Source organism: Amblyomma mixtum, chromosome 3, assembly GCF_055824585.1.
Source record: "Amblyomma mixtum isolate Tamu chromosome 3, ASM5582458v1, whole genome shotgun sequence".
Taxonomy (NCBI): Eukaryota; Metazoa; Arthropoda; class Arachnida; order Ixodida; family Ixodidae; genus Amblyomma; species Amblyomma mixtum.
In genome coordinates, this window is record NC_143014.1 from 245,026,987 (window position 1) to 245,047,695 (window position 20,709).

Sequence of the window (20,709 nt, forward strand, 5' to 3'; positions counted from 1 at the left end):
AATTTGACAGTTACTTCGACGAAAAAGAAAACGAAGTCTACGAGAGGAATGTATTTCGTATGCGGGTATACAAGGTGAGTCCGAGCCATTTGAGCACGAGACCTCAGAACGCAAGCTAAGCTCTGCAATTTTGGTGGCCTTGAAGAATCCATGGTACGAGACCAGATTGTTTTCGGCACTAATAGTACCCCGCTCAGAGAAAAAATGCTACGAGGTAAGAGTCTCACATTGCAGAAAGCAGAAGAGATGTGTAAGGCAGCGGAGACTGCCGCGCAGCAAAATGCTACCTAGTCCAAAGGCGACGTCCACGTTGACTACGCCGTAAGAAACCATCCTGGTAAAGAAAGGCGGATTCGATGCAAGCAGTGCAACCAGGCGCACGCGCCGCGACAGTGTCCAGCTTACGGGAAGCGCTGTTACACTTGCAACAGAATGAATCACTTCTCGTTGTGCTGCAGAAGTCGCCAAGTCAACCAAGTACAGGAAGAGGTGGAAAACGATGAAAACTTCCAAGTTTTGGACGTCAGCATATGTGGTGTCAACAGGCAAGCAGGGCTAGATTGGACAATGCAAGGCTAGATTGCCGGATGCGTCATCAGTTTCAAAGTTGACACGGGCTCCCAGGCAAACCTTCTTCCCCTCCGCATCTTTCGACGCATCTGCAGTACAACGCCCCTGCGCAAGAGTACAGCGGTTCTTACTGCCTACAATGGCAGCGTTATCAAGCACGTGGGTGTCGCCACAGCATCACTGCTCCTGAACAAAGCGAAGCACGAGACGAATTTTTTTATCGTGAAAAAAGGCCGACAAGCAATCCTTGGCTTTAACACATGCCTGCAATTTGGCCTCATTCCATCAGTTGTCGATGCCGTTAACATGCAGGATGGGCATGAAACACCAGAGCAAACGGCCCCGCACCTTTTCAGTGGAACCGGCTGCGTCAAACGACACTACAAGATGGTCCTGCGGCCCGGTGCGGTTCCAGTGGTACAACCAGCTAGGAGGGTACCCTTCTCCCTAAGGGAACCACTACGTGAAGAGCTCAACCGCATGGAGAAGGCGTCCATCATCAAAAGGGTAGACGAGCCCACCGAATGGGTGAGTCCCTTGGTCATAGTTCGCAAAAAGCCTACGGGTGTGCATGGACCCGAGAGAAATTAACAAGCACATCATGCGTGAGCACTACCCTATGCCCGGACGTGAAGACATTGAGTGCGAATTGTCAGGGGCGCGACTGTTTTCCCGCCTTGACGCCAACTCCGGCTTCCACCAAATACCGTTAGATGGGGCCACGTCGCGAATATGCACGTTTGCGACTCCGTTCGGCCGCTACAGATTCCTTCGGCTCCCTTTCGGTATTTCGTCTGCTAGTGAGGTCTTCCAGAAGACGCTCGCAGAGATCTTCGACGGCCTGCCAGGGGTTCATGTATATGTTGACGACGTGCTAATCTGTGGCAACAGCAAACAGCAGCATGATGAGCGCTTGCGAGCAGCACTGAGAAGGGCAGAGGAAGCTGGTCTTACGTTCAACCGTGAGAAGTGTGCCTTCGGTGTGAAGGAAATAACATTTCTTGGAGACGTCATCAGTGGACATGGCATACTGCCGAGTTCTGATCTAATTTCAAGCATTCAAGCTATGCCACACCCGAATGACAAAAATGCAGTACGCAGAATGCTTGGAGTCGATAACTATTTCCGCAAGTACGTGCCTCGACTGAGCGATAAAACGTCCCTACTTCGCAGCTTGGTGAAGGAGAACGTCGTTTTTGACTGGAGTTCGGCTCATGAGCGTGAGTGGAAAGAGGTCTGCGAAGCATTAACAACGCCTCCTGTGCTGGCCTTCTTCGACGCGAAGAAAGAAACCAAAATTTCGGCTGACGCATCTGGGCTAGGGTTAGGCGCAGCATTGTTGCAGAAGCATGGCAGTGAGTGGCGCCCAGCCATGTACGCTTCGCGAGCGCTCACCGATAGCGAAACACGGTACTCGCAAATCGAGAAAGAAACCCTGGGCATTGTTTTCGCATGCGAAAAGTTTCACCAGCTGGTATATGGCCGCAAGATTGTCACTGAAACGGATCACAGACCTTTGCTGGCAATCGCGAAAAAGGCAATCGGAGATATGCCACCAAGGCTGCAGCGTTTCGTCTTCTTCGTTATGACTACGAACTGCAGTTTGTTCCTGGCAAGGACCTGCTGTTGGCGGACATGCTGTCCCGTGCTCCTGCCTTCCGTGCCGTCCTGGAGTCAACCGAAGACGTCGACGTTCAGGCTGTACAGGTCCTCTCAAGCATAGTAAGCACACCAACAAAACGGCGCCTGCAAAGTGAGACTTTAGCGGATCCATACTTGAGCAAAGTCTTGGAGCAGGTGGCACAAGGAACTAAGATTGAAGGAGAGTTAAAGCCATTTGCAGCAGAACTATCGGAAATTGATGGAATACGGCTGAAAGGATGCAAAATTGTCGTACCGAAGACAATGAGAGTGGAGATGCTGCAGAAGTTGCACGCGGGACATCTTGGGCTGAATAAGAGTAAAGCCAGAGCTCGGGGCCTGATCTTCTGGCCAGGAATGGGCAGTGCCATTGAAACGCTCATTCGCAAATGCAGCGCATGCCAAAAGTACGCCTACAAGCAAGCTTCTGAGCCTTTTATTTTGTGGCCAACACCCAAGGTGCCATGGCACCGGGTGGGAATCGACCTTTTTCATTTCGCTGGTGACATGTACGTAGTGGTGTTTGATGCGCATTCAAACTTTCCAGACGTTGAGAAACTCGCCGTCACCACTGCGCGCGAAGTCGTTACAAAGGTTGCGTCTATTTTTGCGCGGTACGGAATTCCTGCCCAAGTGTGTACCGACAACGGACCTCAGCATCACGTGCAGCTGGTGGATCAAGCATGGACTTGCCACGTGATGGACTTGCCACAAGCACGCAGCTCACAGCATCAGGTGCAGCTGCTGGATCAACCATGCCAGCCATTCCACGCAGGACAACCCGGCCACGCATGGAACCTAAACGGCTGACTTATGATCACAAGTTTCGGCAAATTTCTTAGAGCATTGTCAAAACTGATCTTTTCACAGAGGAAAGAAGATGTATCAGATGTGGCTATCAAGCAAGCGGCCTGATAACATGTCAACGCCCCTTCTTCCTTTCCCTTTCCCTCGCTGCAGCCGCAGCTATAAATCTATGCGCAATAAAGGACCGGGCGTCTTTTCTGGCCTAGCTGTGTCGCGTCTCTGCATGAAGCGATCGATACACAGTCAACACGAGCTGCACTTTCCCCTTAATTAACTCTTACAGTTTCACAACAGCAGCAACAAAATAACACGGTGTAAAAAAAAATAGTAAAGACCTTTAGTAATCCGTAACGATAGTATTTGGAGTAAAAAGACGGTCACTTCGCTATTAGCGTGTCAGCAGTACCGGATGTAGTCGGCCTTTACCGACAGGGCACGACGTTCTAATCATAAACGGACCACTCTCACCCAAAAAGGAGCTTTTTCAAGCTAGAAAAGTCCAAAGAATGAAATACAGGAGTTGCCACAACCGGAGGATTGCGCAAGTACAACGCGGGTGTCGGGCCTTCCGCTGCGGATCTCAGATGCGACGCTCCACCGCCATTCACTTCAACACGGTGGCAATCCGCCCTCTTCGGTAACGCGAGGATTTTTAAATGCAATTTCCATGCCTTACACACGTATTTTGTAGCCGGACAAGCGTCACAATAGCCACAAGGAACCAGAGACTTAATTTGCACTGAAAACCATAACAGCATTGAGCTGCCGTGTCCTTTAAAGCTGGTTATCTAAATTACAAAAGTTAATTCTTAACTATCAGCAGAGTTGGGCACCTCGTTACAGTTAATGATTTAAATCTGGAGGAGCAATAAATTTTCACTAACGCGATTCTCATTGGGACTGCATTGCCAGTAATTCTGGCTCCCCGGCCGGGACAGGCCGAAACAGCAACGAGCGATGAGCGCACGCAGCAGCACTACCGAAGATCCACCGTTCCGGCAAACGCCTTACTGCGGCCGCCGCTTTCCCGTAGCCGAGGTGTGATGAAGCGTCGAGGGCATGATGTCATTTCGTGTAGCCAGTAGAGATATCGGCCATCAAAAAAAGGCTTAACACTAGGGGTGATCGTTCGTTAAACAAAAATCCTCTTCCTTCCCTCTCCAGGTTTCCTCTCCGTCTTCTCTTCAAACCGTTCTGCCCATTGTCAGACGCACTGTGGAAATAGCTGGGATGGATCCTAAAGGTTCCGTTTAATTAAAGTGGATTTCGACGGAACACGATGCCCATTTCATCGTTATTTTGCTCTGTCGCTCTGAAACCACCTTAAAGCACCACTTTTAAACGAGCTGGGTACAGCACTAATTAGCACATTCTGATATCACTACGGTCTGATAACACTACCTTTACGTTATCGTGCCATAGAAGGCCGTGAGTGCCAGCTTACAGTCGTCTTCGGACTTTAATCTTCAGACATCAGCAAGGGTTGCCTCTTTCATTCGCCCGTCTAAAACGAGAGCGCTGAAGGAGCTACCGACTGGTTCTTAGCTGCAGTCCCGCGGCACTCTAAACACCTATGAACGACGCTGCATTCGAGAGCATGCTGGTTTAGGCTGGTTGATTGTGCTTAACATCTCAAAGCGACTCAGAGTATGAGAGACGCCACAAGTGAAGGGCTCCGGAAATTTCGACAACCTGGGGTTCTTTTACGTGCACTAACATCGCATAGTACACGGGCCTCTAGAATTTTGCCTCCATCAAAATTCGACCGCCGCGTCCGGGATTGAAGCCGCGTGCCATAACCACTGAGCCACCGCGGCGGGTCGACAGAATGCCTGTCGCCACATTCAACACGTACCGCCACCCCAATTTTTCCTGTTGTTGATTTTGTGTCAAACCAACGAAAATCCGGGCTATTCGCGAGCAAACTCAACTTCAGGGGTGTTGCGAAGCCTGGCAACATAGCGCGAGCGGAGGTCCGTGCATAGCTCGTCGCTTATGATGCGCGATGTCAGCGCATGTTAATGATTGTCTGAATTAACCCCGAGCCCTCCACTATACCGCGTCCCTCATTGCTCGCTTGTCGCTTCAGGATTCGTTCGAATGCACGTGAAACCGGAGGCAGAGAGATTATGCGGCATACTCATGGAGGAAAAAAAACTGAGGAGGGAGCGTCCGGCGACAACCTTGAAGCCTAGCCTTTACAAGTAAAGATATAGCAAAAAAAAGAGAGTGTGTCCCCCGTGATCGCACCACGTGATAGCATGCGGTAAAGTCTAGCCCCGCTGCGCGCGCGCATGCGCCGATTAGCGCGGCAGACTATCTGTAGATCAATTTCCTTGCTGTAGACGCCCGCGCCGCGGGTCGCGCATACGCGCGCACTAAAACATACCAGAACCAAAACAAAGAGGACAGACTCGGAGAGCGAAAAACTGAGGGAGAAAACGACTTCAAAACACTCGGCTTGCGAACGCTGGCCGCGTGACGTCACGCTCCCTCCTTAGTTTTTTTTCCTCCATGGGCATACTATCCACGCCAGCACAGGCTTGCCTTTCGTGGCTGTCCATGTTTACGTTGTGCAGTGTACAAACACTGACAACGCCGCACAAATAAATTAGTAAATATACAGTGCCGCCATGCACGGCGACTGCGATGAAACAAACCAGCTGAGCATGCCAGTGAGGCATTGGACAGGCAACCAGTGAAACCGGAAGTGGCTAGCAGATGATTTTCCCATGACCCCTTGCGCTGCTGCCGGAAACAGACCACTAAAGAGCAAAACTTAGGAGAGGCCACGCCCTGCCCATACAACCGCATAAATGACACAGGCCCAACACCCTCTGAGAAAAATGTGGAGGAAATCACGTGGTTTTTCTCGATCGGGAGGTAGTCTTGTCCGAGTCCAGCCGTCCAGCCACGGCCGGTCTCGAGGGGGGCGCGCGCTCTTTCCTACGGCCTTCGCATTCGCCGCGGAAGAAATGCGAGTTTTTCTCCGGGGGTTACGCCGTCCGCCGCCGCCAGGGGCGCGACGACCCCACCGCTCGTAGGGGGCGCGTGCGCATCGAGGCACCCTCGAGCGCAGTAAGGGGCGCGCAGCAGCGTCGCCGCCCAGCACTTCGGTGGAAGGAGCAAATAAGCTTCAGAGTCGGTTTTCTGAACCTTCACGGTGCTTGACGAGAACAAAGGTGGGCGGAACTGTACAGCGCGCTTCGCACAGAGGAAAAAAAATGGCCTGGCTTAGCTTATGGTTAAGCCTAGGAAGCGAAGCGTACCGCCGGTGGAGGCTGCGCGTCCGCAAGCGAACGCACGAGTTGAGCCCCAGCTTTCACAGCTGTTGTGACGTCAGCTCCCCTAGCGGAAGGAGCGGGAGTTAGGCCGCCGGTGGAGGCTGCGCGTCCGCAAGCGAGCGCACGAGTTGAGCCCCAGCTTTCACAGCTGTTGTGACGTCATATCACGTGGTGCGCCGATGTAGGTCAAGTGGTAGCTACGCGGCCGTGCGCGGCGCAGCATGGAAGAGCTCGGTTGTGCGGCTAGTACGCTTCGCATAATATCCGTATACGCGGTGGCCGAAACCCACCTCCGGGACCTCGAGGAGCCTCCCGTCGACCCGAGCTGGTGTTGGCGGGCAAGAACAGATTGGGTGAAAGCCGGAAAGGTGGAGGTGCGGGAGTGATGTGGCGCTGTGAGTTGGAGTGGCAGGCGCAAGAGTGCAGTGATCGTGTGGGGCATGACGAGGGATGCAGAGACCACTCATGGGTGGTAGGTGATCTTATCGGGGTCCCCACAGCGCTATGCGTGGTATATTTTTCCGTCCGCAGCAGTCGTCCCGAAACCGTGGTTTAGTGGAGTGCGTGTGCAGAGACGCCCGCCTGGTTGCAATTGACGGGGAGGTGATCATTCTTGGGGACTACAACGGCCACCTCTCCGAGCTTGACGGATACATTGACGCTAACGGTGACCTCGTCATCCGGCTTGCGGAACAGCTCCAGCTCAACATCGCCAATTTGGACCCGAGATGCGACGGCCAGTATACGTGGTGCGCCAGAAACAGTGCAACATGTATGACTATGCGCTGCTATCGCCTCTTTTACTGAGCCTTCTGCAGCACCTCGACATTGATGAAGAGGGCCTGGTTAGCATGGGCGGCGACCATAATCGCCTGCGTCTGGACTTCAGCCGTAAACACCGTAGGAAGACTCGACCGCGACGGTCGAAAGCTATCTACCTTCCGGTAAGACAGATAGAGGTCGTCGCCAAGGAATTTGAAGTCGTCTTAAAGCAACGAAAGCCGGGATGCCCGTGGATAAATGGAAATGTTCTAACCGCGATAGCTGAAAAAGAACTGGCCTGGGCGCGTTGTCGTCGCTCCCCTAATAATCAGCATCTTGGTGAAGCTTATAAGATGGCTCGCAATAAAGTCACTGCTGTGCTTAGAGGTGCCAGGCGAAAGCACTTCCAAGGTAAATTTTCTGAGTTTAGAAATAACCCGTCCAAGGCTTGGTCTGTGGTTAACGAATTAAGGGGTCGTCCCCGGAAAGGCGCATACCAAACTATTGCTAAGAATTTCGGTCCACCATCTATAACGTTAGCAGACCAATTTAATTCCTTTTTCTCGTCTACTGCAACAAGTCTGTCTGGTAATACGGCTAGTTATTGTATGCCACAATCGGTGGTTGAGTCTGCCTTCCTGCCTGAGTGTACTGAAGATGATATTCGTTATATTATTCAACTTTAAACAGCGCAAGTCGGTTGGATTAGATGGTGTGTCTGTGGGCGTCCTTCGCACAAATTTCGAGGCCCTGAAGAATGTTCTTTTAGCAATTATAAATAACATTATAGCCACACAAGTAATACCGCCTGGCCTCAAGGAAGCGCTTGTAGTTCCTCTTTTCAAAAGCGGACAGGTTAATGTTGTCACAAACTACAGACCCATTTCGATACTTTCGTGCATTGTTCTGATACTTGAAAAACATATTTTTCACGTAATGCAGAGCTTCATTGATGCGCACAACATACTGTCGCCTAATCAATGCGGATTTACTTGCGGGCGTGGCACTAGGTTAGCATTAGATGAATTAACCGATTTCCTTAATAGTACTCTCGAAAGTAGTGCATTCGCTTGTGCATTATTTCTAGATGTATCAAAAGCTTTTCACTCCGTAGACTATGAAATATTACTCCGTAAACTTCATAGCTATGGCTTCCGAGGGCCCTTCCTAACTTTCCTTGAGAATTATTTGCACGGTCGAATCCAAGTAGTAGTTTTCGGAAATATTAAAAGCAAACCTAGACAGTTGACCGCTGGAGTTCCCCAGGGGTCGATTTTAGCTCCCCTTTTATTCGACCTGTACGTTAATGATCTCAGTCAAGCAATTTTTCACTGTTGGGTGTTTCAATACGCAGACGACACGCTTTTAGTATCGCGTCATACTAATTACCATCAAGCCGTGGCTGAATTACAAACTGACACTGTAAATGTTATCAGTTGGTACCGTAACAACTTAATTTCTATTAACCAAAGTAAAACTAAATTAGTCTGTTTTCACGATCCACTGAAATCTGTTTCTGTCATCAATCCAGTGTTTCTTTATTCTCCTCTGTGTAACAATTGCTCTTGCTCTCCTATTCCATACCTCTCAAGTGTCAATTATCTGGGTGTCCATTTCGATTCTAACATGTCCTGGAACACTCATTCGGCTAACGTTTGTGAAAGGCTAGCTGCGCAAGATAGCCTGCCTGTTATATTCTATTAAAGCACTATGCCCAATTTACACAATGAAAACAATAGCACATGCATTGGCGTACAGTGGGCTGCGATATGGAATTTGTTCTTTTTATTTTTGTTCAGTGTTTTGGCGCAACAAAGTGAATTCTTTACTAAAATCTATAATTCGGGCTGTGATGTATGGTGTGCGCATTACTAATAATTCCAATCTTTTTTCATTTTCGCACATGCCTTCGTTCAGGCTATTATTCAAAGAAACTGTGATCCTTATGTATATATGGAACAATGAGTTCTGCCTCCCGTATGTCCCCACCAGAGCATTACGTCCACGCGACCGCTTTACCTTGCCCAGAGTACGGAGAAGATATGGTAAACGTGTCCGTGCCTTTTATGTACCTGATGTGTTGAACGACCTGCCAGATAATGTTTTATCTTTCAGCACTCGGAAAGAAGTGAAATCTGCTATCTTTGATTTGTATGTGTAATTTTGTTTCTTTTCTTTTTTTTCCTCCCCCCCCCCCGTCCTTTCTCACTGCATTCCCTTAGTTTAATTCTAAATTTGTGCAGTATTGATTAACTGTGCCGTTCTCTGGCTTGCTCCATTCTGCCGAGCACTGCCCCACAAGCACATTGTTGGCTTGGGCAGGCTCGTATTTGTACTGTGTAATTTTTCAAATAAATAATTTATTATTAAAAAAAAGAGAGCCAGAGGCGGCTCGGAGCCGCTACGTACGACGAATACATGGAAGCCCTGCGTTCGATAATGCACTCACACGTGGTTCACAAGGGACATGGGCAAGCCTAGAAGAAGCCATGGTGGGACAGGCAGGTGGCAGAGGCATGGCAAGCGCGCAGGGACGCGAACTGCGCCCACCGCAGGGCGGTGAAAGATAAGGACCCTGAGGCAGCAGCAGCGACATGGGACACGTACCTGCAACGCAAACATGAAATGCAGTCATTGGTGCAGGCAAAGTCGGCGGCCGCAAATCTCAAGCAAATGCAAGAACTACGGGCAGAGGGCAAGTCGGCGGCTCAGAGATTCTGGCGGTACGTCAGCTCACTGGACAGGAAAAGGGAGGGGCCAATAGAAATGGTGGATAGTGCTACAGGACTGCCCATCACCGACCTGCAACAGCACGTCACTGACCACTTGTCAGCCCTGTATGGGCCACCAGCCCGCATGCCTGAGCACAAGCTTGAGAAGACATCGTCCTCAGCTCCATCCCAGGACCAACCGGAAATCACATGGGAGGTCGCACTGCCAGGCATAAATCGGGCACTGGGCCGCATCAGCGCTTGCACAGCCACTACTCGGTCCAAACTCGAGGGAACAGCTTGCCGATTTGTTTACCACCATGATCAACGGCGGAGACATACCCGAGGACTGGCACAATGGCAGGGTGGTGCTCTTGCTGAAGCACGGCGGCAATGCTGCCCATATCGGCGACTACCGGGCACTCACGGTCACCAGCGTGGTGTATCGAGTTTTCATGCAGGTTTTGAAAGCCTGGATCAGCGGATGGGCTGAATCAGCGCCCGTCTTAACGGAGCTGCAGAATGGGTTTCGTCCGGGCAGGCGGCTAGAAGACAACCTCTTCGTACTCACCAGCTGTATAGACATCGCCAGGAAGGAAGGCAGGAGACTCATCTGCTGCTTTCTGGATGTCGAAAAGGCATATGATAACGTTCCGCACGAAACTCTCTTCCACTGCCTTGGTACTCTGGGGATGGCACCACCACTCCTCGATACGATAAAGAGGTTGTACCGGGAAAATGCAGTCACAGCCTTATTTGGCAATGTGCAATCGGAACGGGTCTGTGTGCGCAAAGGGCTTCGGCAGGGATGCCCATTGTCTCCCCTCCTCTACCTGCTGTATGTGTGCGGACTGGAAAAAGCACTCCTGCAGGCAAACCTGGGATTCGGCCTTAAGTACAGCACCAGAGGAATCGACAATTCCAGCCGACTGCCGGGTCTTGCCTTTGCTGATGACATAGTAATTATGGGAGAAACACCACAGGATGTACAGAAAATGCTAGACGTTTGTGCCGCGGAGCTGCGAAGCCTTGGCCTCAAGTTCAATCAACGAAAATGCATGGTTGTTCAGCTGGCGGGCGAGGCGACTGATCAGCTGTTGCTTACGTTGAACGATGAGCCCCTGACAGTCGACACATCGTACAAATACCTGGGCATAAATTTGTGCGCTGAGACTGACATGTTCAGGCTGCACGAGGCCAAGATCCGTCAGCCTGCACTCTGAGCGCAATGCATCCTCAGACGTCGGTGCTTGTGGGGGTGCCACCAGTACACTATGGTCCGCGACCTCTGGAAGCTCGCGCACGTACCAGGACTCACGTTCGCCAACACGGTGGTCTGCCTCCCATCAGCCACCAGGAATTGGCTAGAGCGCAGACAAACAGAGGTCGGCCGCACTGCAGTCGGTTGTCATGGACGGGTGGCCAATGCAGCCATCCAAGGTGACCTTGGATGGTCTAATTTTGAGGCAAGGGAGGCATGCAGCAAGCTAGAGTACCGCGGTCGACACCAGTTCATGAGCCGCGACCGATGGGCAAGGCGGATCTTTGAATACCTCGCTGCGACATGCCTACGCACTACATGGGTTAAGCGCCTCCTCTGGATAGAAGGCAAGTATGGCCTTTTCCAGACACCCATAAATTCCTTATCAGCAACGGCGTGGAAACAGGAGGCAAGGAGACGGGTTCAAGAACTGGAGAATAAGCAGTAGCTGCAGGCGCTCACCGAAAAACCGACACTGGCTGTGTACCGCGAGTGCAAGAACAGCAATGGATCCGAAAAGATCTTTGACAACGGCCTGGGTAGCACATTGCTGTTTGAGGCCCGGGCCGGAGCGCTGCGAACACTGGTGTACCGCCGTCGCTTCGATGCAACACCAGAAGCACAGGCAGCACTATGCCGAGCGTGTGGCGACGCGGAGGAGACCATCGAGCACCTGGTGATGTCGTGCCAGAGACTCCATCCGATGCCGACAGAGGGCACCACATTCTCTCAGGCGCTCCGCTTTCACGGTCATGCAGTGGACGACGAAGGAGACAACTCCAAGCACAAGAGCGAGGGTGTGCTGCGAACCAAGCGTCGACTGACTCTTTGGTGGCGCACTGTGCCTAACCGCGCGAAACCGCAGAGTCGGATATGAACGCGGTCGATGAGCGAACTCCTTGCTTTAGACGGTTTTTTTTTCTCTTTTCTTGTGCGCCTTTTTTCTTTCTTTCCTTGTGCGTTTTCATCCAGTTTTTTTGTGGTTGTTTTGTTTTCTTTTTCGGTCTGGGTGCTCATTTTAGTGGTGCCCGCCCGTTACAAAGGGTAAGGCCTCAAGTATATATCTATCTATTTACCCTAACCGGTCGCGACCGCTCTCTCCTCGCCTGCTTCTGCGGCGGAGGCCAGTGATCGCCTGGTTTCCTGCTGTTTTCCGCTGCTTCTCGGTGAACGATTCACCGAAACGAAAGGAAACAAAGCAAATGCTTTATCTGCATGTCAGACAAGAAGTTCACACGTAAAGGAGCTTTTAGAGCAAAATTCGGACGTTAGTATAAAAACGCGTCCTCCGCGGCCCGGAATGAACCCGCGTCGTCTGGCTCAGAGCTGAGCACTTCAACCACTGAGCCATCGCGGCGGATTCATACAGGCGGCATTAGGTCCAGTCAGAAGCATCAGCGACGCCCTGCCAGAAAGCTACGTGTATCTGGCGCATCTGGAGCACAGCATCATCTATCATTCCTGGGCCCATAATGGCCACTACTGTTTGGACCGTTTCTCCGCAGGGCAGACCTGTACGTGGGACCCATTCCAGCCGTCGCCCTTTTCGTGGGGTACTCACTCGATCTTTTCGTAGATACTCTCCATTTCCCAAGCCGCTAAAAGTATTCATAGTCACCGCTTGCCTCAAGAGCGTTCATCCAGACTCACGGACACGTCATTGTCAATGTAAACTCATTATTGTTACTTAGACACCATCATAGTCATGTGTACAGGGAAGAGGGGGTGGGGGGGGAGAGGGCTGGCAGTGCGGCTGCCCCCTGTAATCACGAAAGGGGGGCCAGGCCTGCCCCATACCGTTACTCTGTCGGACCTACTCCGTCACTTTTATAGTACACTGCTATGACCATTCAGGTTTTCTGTAGCAGCCAAAGATCAATGATCTTGCGTTCCAAGAACTGTTTACCTGCTGGGTCACTTTGAGGCAATCTTTTCAGGTTCTTTTTTGCAGTTAACAAAGACAGATGTCCCAGATGGGGGGTCCCAGATGCTCAATCTGGGACCCCCAACAAATTAACCTAGCCAAAACCCTTGAGTGCGTCCAGAGCCGCGCGCTAAGATTCGTATATTCTGATTACTCATATCATACGAGCGTAACAGCATTGAAAACAAAAGCTAACCTCCCCAGCCTTGAATCCCGTCGAAAAATAGCCAGACTCTGCCTTTTCCACAAGTTTTATCATTCGCATTTCAGCCAATCCGTTATCACCCCTGCATACCGCCTTTCACTTCGAATCAGTCATCCGAAAGCTGTTCATACACCTCGAGCATCTACTTCTGCGCACCTAAAATCATTCTTCGCCCAGACCGCAAGAGACTGGAACGACCTCCCCGCTGAAGCTTTCATCCATCCTGGCCTGGAATACTTCAAATCATTCATCACTGATTTTTTTTTTCAATGATATGTATGCCCACCCCTCATGTAATGCCCCTAGTGGGCCTTTGAGGTAAAGAAAAAAAAAGAATAGGGGAGAGGAGGTTGGGGGGAAGGGACGCTGCGCTGAAACTTGGTTCCCCCTTATGGAGAACCCTGCGCACGCTGTGGAAGCCGTTCAAAAACGTGTCTAAGCATTTTGGCTTGTGCTATACAGGCACTCATTGTTGGTTGTTGGTGTGAGTGAGTGGTTATGAGCGCCAACGAGTGGTTGTGAGTGTGAGTGGTGGTGAGTGTGAATGTGAGTGAGTAGTTGTGAGTTTGAGTGGTCACGAGTGCGAGTAGTGAACGCTGTGGAAGCCGTTCAATAACGTGTCTAAGCATTTTAGCTTGTGTTATACAGGCACTCATTGTCTCTGCAGCATGCGCGGGAACATTTGTGCGCAAGATTGGTTCTGGGCATGGAAGATAGTCGATAAGCGACCACTTCAAGCGACCACTTGAGTGAGTGGTTATGAGTGCGAACGAGTGGTTGTGAGTGTGAGTGGTCATGAGTGTGAATGTGAGTGAGTGGTTGTGAGTTTGAGTGGTCACGAGCGCGAGTAGTGAATGCAAGTGTGAGTGAGTGGCTGTGGGTGCGAGTGTGAGTGAGTGGTTGGGAGTGTGAGTGGAAATGAGTGCGAGTGGCAGTGAGTGTGTGACTCAGTCGCTTCTCATGGTGCCGAGGTATGTCACCATCTCAGAGAAACATAACACCCAGACAAGCTGCAGAGAACCTAAACCAATGTTCAAATCTAGTTTGCTTTTTCTTCGATTTTTTAAGACTCGTGTCTACTTCGTATGACGTGTTTAAGTGTATACATATTTCACAACGTCTATTTATGAGATATGCTCCGGCGTCACATGAGCGTCACGTAGCAACTGCAGCGAAACAGTACGATACGAACTGCTTGTCACAAAGTACGAGCCTGCCTTGTCCTTCTTTTGCTTTTGCGGCCTAGGTAGCCAAGGTGCCTTTTTTCGCAAACTGCCCCCCGCGTGGACGGCTGACCCCTCGCGACGCTGGAGGGTCAGTCGAGGCTAAAGTCACTGCCACTTCGCCCCCTCCTTGTATTGTCGCCTGAACACGAGCGCTGGTACGTTCTAGGAACGGGGGGCTGTGAGGTCAAGGCCCCAGCACCCTTCGCGTCGCTCCTCGGTAGAACTGTGGCTTTCTCTCTCGTGTTTCTTTACCCATTTTTTCGTGTTTTTTTTTCTTTCAAAATCTGCGTCTCGTTTGTACGCGGCGCCTTTTTTGTATGTGTGTGTGTGTGTGTGTGTTTGCCACGAGAACGCGGCCGCAGGAAAATCGCGAGCTGGGCACAGTGGGCAGTTGGCTTCGAGAAATCGGTGCGTGTGGACGGGAGTGAGGCCAGTGTGGTCGGCAAGCGAGCCTAGGCGGGGGTCTGACGCATACAGCACGCGACGGCAGCCCAGAAGACGCGTGGCCCAAGTTCGCCCGTATCCGCAAAACCCCATCAGCCCCGCGACGAGAATCCGCAGCCCGACGCTCCATGCGACCGGACCTTGCCACCTCGCAGCTAAGCCACCGTTTCTCCCCACTCTTTTCAACTCTTTGTCTTTTTGCTCGCTGTTTCTCGTCTTAATCCTTTGTGTAGTATTTTTTTCTCGCGTAGCACTGTTGCGTAGTAATCGCCCTGATGTTTCCTTTTTTGTGTTAACTGCAGTGTTCACGTCCTCATTTTGCGCTTATTTGCGTCGCGCCTGTGTACGGACGCTACTTTGTAGGGCTTGGTTTTGTAACGTTTTGTTGTTGTTCTTTGCCCAAGTAAAGGGGTTTGTTACGGAACTTGTCTACGCCTCATGCCTCCGGTCAACGGCTAATCAGGCGCGGCCCCTATCGCTGGTGAGCAGTCGAATTTCATCTTTCGCACGCGGGGTGGAGAAGTTTTTCGCGACTCCCCCTCCAAACTTACGGAGAGTGCAGTGGTGGGCAGGTTGGTCCGATTAATCATGTTTTCGGCGCCAACCTATCATCAAGCCGCGCAAAATATCCTGACAGTGCTAGCGCACAGCGTCGGCAACCAAGCCAATCGCGTAGACAGGTGCCTAGCTTTCAGCTCGCTTAGAGAAAAGGCAAAGCGCGCTAAGGGCGTACGGTAAACAAGTTCCCGTGGAATATTGTAATATACTGTTATGAACATAATGATGGGAGTTGTTCACCTTCCGATGTAGAGCGAAATGTTGCTTTCAAAGTTTGTCCGGTACTGAATAGGTAAGGCTGCCATAAAAAACAGTGAAGTGAGTTTTCGGCAATAAATAGCAGATAACTACAAGCGTCCCGCGGAAGTATCAGCGGATATGTTGATTCTTAGGGCGCACTCTTACGGTGTGCGAAAAATTCCGATCGTAAACAACTTCCTGAGAAAAAATTACGGTTGTCCAGATTTCTTGCGTATTTCTGATTTCCGATCAGTCCGCTTCTACTGAAGGCATTCGAAAAACTCTTGCTGAAGGAGATCCAGGAAGCGTGCACGTGTCCCCCAACACCGAATGCATACCGTACTTACTATTTTACTACAGTCTTTGAGCGCCTGTTTCAGGATTTAATCTAATGGGCACTTCTTTTGAGATCCCATGACCGAATATGTTTTTCAGTTCGTTATCACATGCTGCACTAGTAATTAACGTACACATTCACTTCAGTTCTACTGAAAAATTTCTCAAAGATAGTTTGACGGCGCCTAACCTCATTCACCCCCCCCCCCCCCCCCCCTCCCGCCCTTCGACCCTTGAAGGCTGCCAATTCGACACAGGCTGTCATTTGCCTAGAATTTAAGCCTGGTTAGACGGGCACGCTCTCGAACGGCACCACATGCCCTCACAAATACGCCAAGCTGTCTCTGCTGTAATGGGTGCTGGGACAAGCGCGCGAACCATGAAAAGCTAGTGGGTGCAAGTTGAAATGAACAGGGTAAAATTGTTCAGGCTTTATTCTACCCAAATCTCTTTAAACATGTTGTTTTTTCGCACGACTCGGCAGTGCGCCAGTAAAAAAGAAGAGCATTTTCCGCTATGAAAAGGTTGTGGAGAGACAAGTACGCACGTGGAAATTCTTAAAGGGTACTCGAAGAAGTTTCAACATTCAAATACGTGAACTTAGCGTTTAGATGAGGCGTGTTATATCGTCTTTACAAAATATTACAGCCCTGCACGCTGCGAGAGACGGTAAAGGTTCAAACCAAAGCTCATTTGCCCTTTCTGTCTACATTGCCCATCACGAATTGCTCCGCTGGTAACTTGCGAAGGCGTACCGGCACTATTATCCGCCCTGGGCTGCTAAAATTTCGTATGACGGTTGAACGGTTTCATTGGTGCCTGGATACCGGCACTCTTCGGCCGCGCGGTTACCCTGCTAGGCTCGTTTTCGAACACCTGGCTTCGCTCCACCTCACAGCCTGTCCGGAGAGAAGTGGACGCTACGATAGCGAGATGACGGCTTCGAAACCGATATGACTGGCTTGTGAACTCGAGAAAAAGCGCACCTTTGAAATTCGCCGGCACGAGGTCATATCATCCACTCCATTGGGTCCAGGCTGTGAGACATAGCCACTTCGCGTTCTTTTGAGGCCTGGATGTTTTATTTTCACTTCTTTCGTCCACTTGTTTATTTTTCTGTCGCTAAGTCGATGAGCAGTTTTTCCGCTCCGATTGGATATGTTTTAAGAACGAAGTGGGAAACGCCCTTGCAAGAAGGCTCACCTCCCACTGACTTTCACCCGTGCTCCGAAGTCGTGGTCAATAGCCTTTTCCTTGCGAGTCATATGCGATGCACGCTAGCAGGTTCAAGGCACTTGACCGCGACGTCGTGAGTGCCGATGTCATTCACACATGAGGCATTTGCTGCTTAGTTCTTGGTTCGAATCCCACTGTAGCCCGCGCTAAGGCATTGCAGAAAGTGCACTGCAATCCACTGCTCTGTTTCGATAATCGTGTTTTGAGCCACTGGGATCCGCAGCGTCCTGTAACCTCTTACGAGGATGTTGCACACCTGCCACAGCGGAGAAGGCCCGCATGACTTAGGCCCAAACTCTGAAAGCTCCCTTTCCTTCGAGGTCTTCCTAAACTTACGCGAGGCCTCCTTTCCGCGAATCTGCGATGCAGGAAGCCAGCTTACTCTGAAAGTTCTCCTCAGCTCTCCTCAAGTTAGGAACGCATGCCGCGCATCTGGGTTTGAGGGTTCCGTCACAAGCTTTACGCGTTATTCAATAAAAAAATAGCTAGTCGCACAAATCTTTAACTGATTACTGGAACACCAACCGGTACAGGACCGATATCTGTTGTTGTTAGTGGCTATTTATTGGTAATAAAAATAAAAAATAAAAATGGAAGGAAGAGATGTTGCTAGCCGCGGAATCTGCCATCGAAACCTGAAGCACGTCAGCTGCGGCTAGCGGGGATAAAAGGACAGAGAGAGAATGGAAGAAAGGGGGGAGCGATAGAAGAAAGGATATAGGGGTAGGGCGGCAATATACGCTATGTACAGATAAACGATATTGAAACAGAAATAAATGTTGGGTGCTGCGCCGCGCAAGGTTGTCGAGAGTACACGGTGCGCGGACGTGCAAATTGCATGGTGGAGGGGGCGCCGGAAAAATTCCGCAGATTCCCATAGGGACCGCGCGACCGTTGTATGGCACCACCGTCGCCTCAGCGGAACTGTGCCTCTCGCGGCAAGGAGGGAGCGGCGTAGCCGGTTGTGCTCGGCGAGAATGGCTCTACCTGTCGTTCTGCGGTGCGACTTTCAAAGCTTAAATAATCGCAAGCAGTTTTTTTCGATCAGGCAATCTAGAAAAAGGGAAGAGCCTTTACGAAGCAAGCTATGAATACGATATGCGCGGGTGTCAAGGTATGGTCACGCACACATTCGGTGAGCGCATACCAGAGACAAAGCTGAATGCGCCAAGCTACGATGTGGACCTGTAAGTGCAACTTCATTAACGCATTTTACATGCCCTATTACTGCCTGCACGCAGTTGGACGCATCGAGGAACATAATTGCAGCAAAATGCTCCAGCAAATCCGACGTGGACGGCCGATGCAAGCATGCTGCGGCGCTCGGATTCGTCGTTGATAAAGAAACGGCGTCGTGCACGAGAGCCAGTTGAAGTTGGGGGGGCGCTTTCTAAGAATATTCACCCGAAAGAAAAAAGGCTGTGCTCATGGGACGATGGTACGTAACCTCATTACTTACGGCAGAATCGAGGCAAGTTCACGGCAATACGAGGGTGTTCACAACAGCCGCCGGAATGTGTTTCTTGATTAAACACCGTTTGGCAGTAAACAGTTGCTTCATATGCGGAAAGGCAGTATGGCTGAATTGGAGGAGAGAAGCGCCGTGCCAAACTTCCCTTGCTGTTCCCTGAACAAAAATTGCAAGCGTGCACCCAAGTCTGCTTAGGGGTAGTAATGAGAAAGCAGCATTTCTCTTACAGCTGCCGATTATGTTGCTGCGTGTTCCTTATTTTATGCCTTTGCCGTTTCTAAGCCGTGCCTTCGCTCTAACTTCGGTTCTATCGCATCCGAAGACGTGGGTCACGTTGCTAGAGCGTCTAGTAAGCATCCAATTGGTTAATTCAGGTAATTATCCAAATTGGTTAATTCAGGTAATTATCCACATTGGTTAATTCAGGTAAGTAACCAAATTGGTTAAGTCAGGTAATTAACCAATTAATTATTCAAATCAGCAGTTAGATTAAATTATAGACGAATGTGGGAGGTAATTCACTAATTATGGTAATTAATATCGTAAGTTAATTACCCACACAATTAACTATTTTCATGCCTTAACTGGACATAATGCAATTTAATTGTTTACGTAATTAAATAACTAATTAACCAATTCACGAATTCAAATAAATTACCGTTTGATTTGTTAACTGATTAATTCAAGTAATTACTTCGCCAAATTACTGATTTACCTTTTAATTAACCACCTTAGTGACCAGTTGTTCATGCATGACATTTAAATATTTATTTCATCAACTATTTTATTAATTAATTCGATAATGGATGATTGACAGTTCGTGCGGGCACGCTCTGATGACACACTCTGCTGACACGCTCTGATGACAGGTCCTGCACACGCCACTCGTGAGACAAGAAATGCTTTCGCATTAATAATGCGTGGAGGTCCTGCGCTAGCTTCCAAGAGTTTCCCTCAGTTTCACAGCCGAATGGTGCGATCGCGATTTTTTTTTCTAAGTTTTGAGATTTTGGCTGCTCATATATATTATGACTTCCTCGAGAACGTAAGTGTTGAGGACCGCGAGTGCACATACGAGGTCTGTTAGAAAAGTATCCGACCTTTGGCCGAAAAAAAAAACGCATAACTGGAGCGTTGAAAACCTGATCATCTTCAATGCAGTTTCCTTGGGACTCCTCACTCTTCTCCCAGCGGTGCTGCCACTGTTGGAAGTATTCCGAAAAGGCCTCTTTCGGAATGGAGTTTAGCTGAGCTGTCGTTGCAGCCATAATGTCCTCTCTTGTCTGAAATCGGGCTCCTTTCAATGGCCTCTTGATTTTGGGAAACAACCAGAAGTCGCAGGGGGCCATATCAGGAGAGTAAGGAGCCTGTTGAACTACAGGAGCCTGGTTTTTCGCCAAAAAAGGCTGAATCAAGTGCGAAGAATGTGCAGGAGCATTGTCGTGATGGATGCGCCAATTTCCTGTCGACCTCAACTCCGGTCTCCTGCGCCGCACAGCATCTCGTAGGCGTACTCGCGGTGTGCCACACAGCGGGAGTCAAAGAAAGCAGTTAGCATCACTTTGACGCTGCTGCGCATTTGGCAGGCCTTCTTTGGTCTTGTTGACGCGGAATGCATCCACTGTGACGACTGGGATTCGGTTTCCAGGTCGTCCCCGTATACCCAAGTCTCGCGACCAGTGATTATGGTGTTGATGAAGACGGAGTCACTGTTTGTGGAATCCAGCATGTCCTGTGAGACTTCAACATGAAGCTGCTTTTGCTCCACCGTGAGCAGTTTCGGCGCGAATTTCGCCGCAACTCTCTTCATGGCAAAATCTTCGGTGATAATGAAATCTGTAGAAAAAGTGCTGATGTCTACCTCTTCCCCAATTCCTCGGATAGTCACACGACGGTCCCTCATAACCACAGCGTTTACTTCGGCAATGACCTGGTCATTTCGGCATGTTGATGGCCGACCGGAACGTGGCTCGCTCTCCACCGATGTGCCGCCGTCTTTTAACCAGTTGTACCACTGCTTAATATGTGTGCTA

At 50.2% G+C, this 20,709-nt stretch overlaps 1 pseudogene; it reads left to right on the forward strand.

The window, feature by feature from the left end:
• Positions 1-6,687: 6,687 nt before the first annotated feature.
• Positions 6,688-11,913, forward strand: LOC149354227 (uncharacterized; annotated as a pseudogene).
• The last annotated feature ends 8,796 nt before the right edge of the window (positions 11,914-20,709 follow it).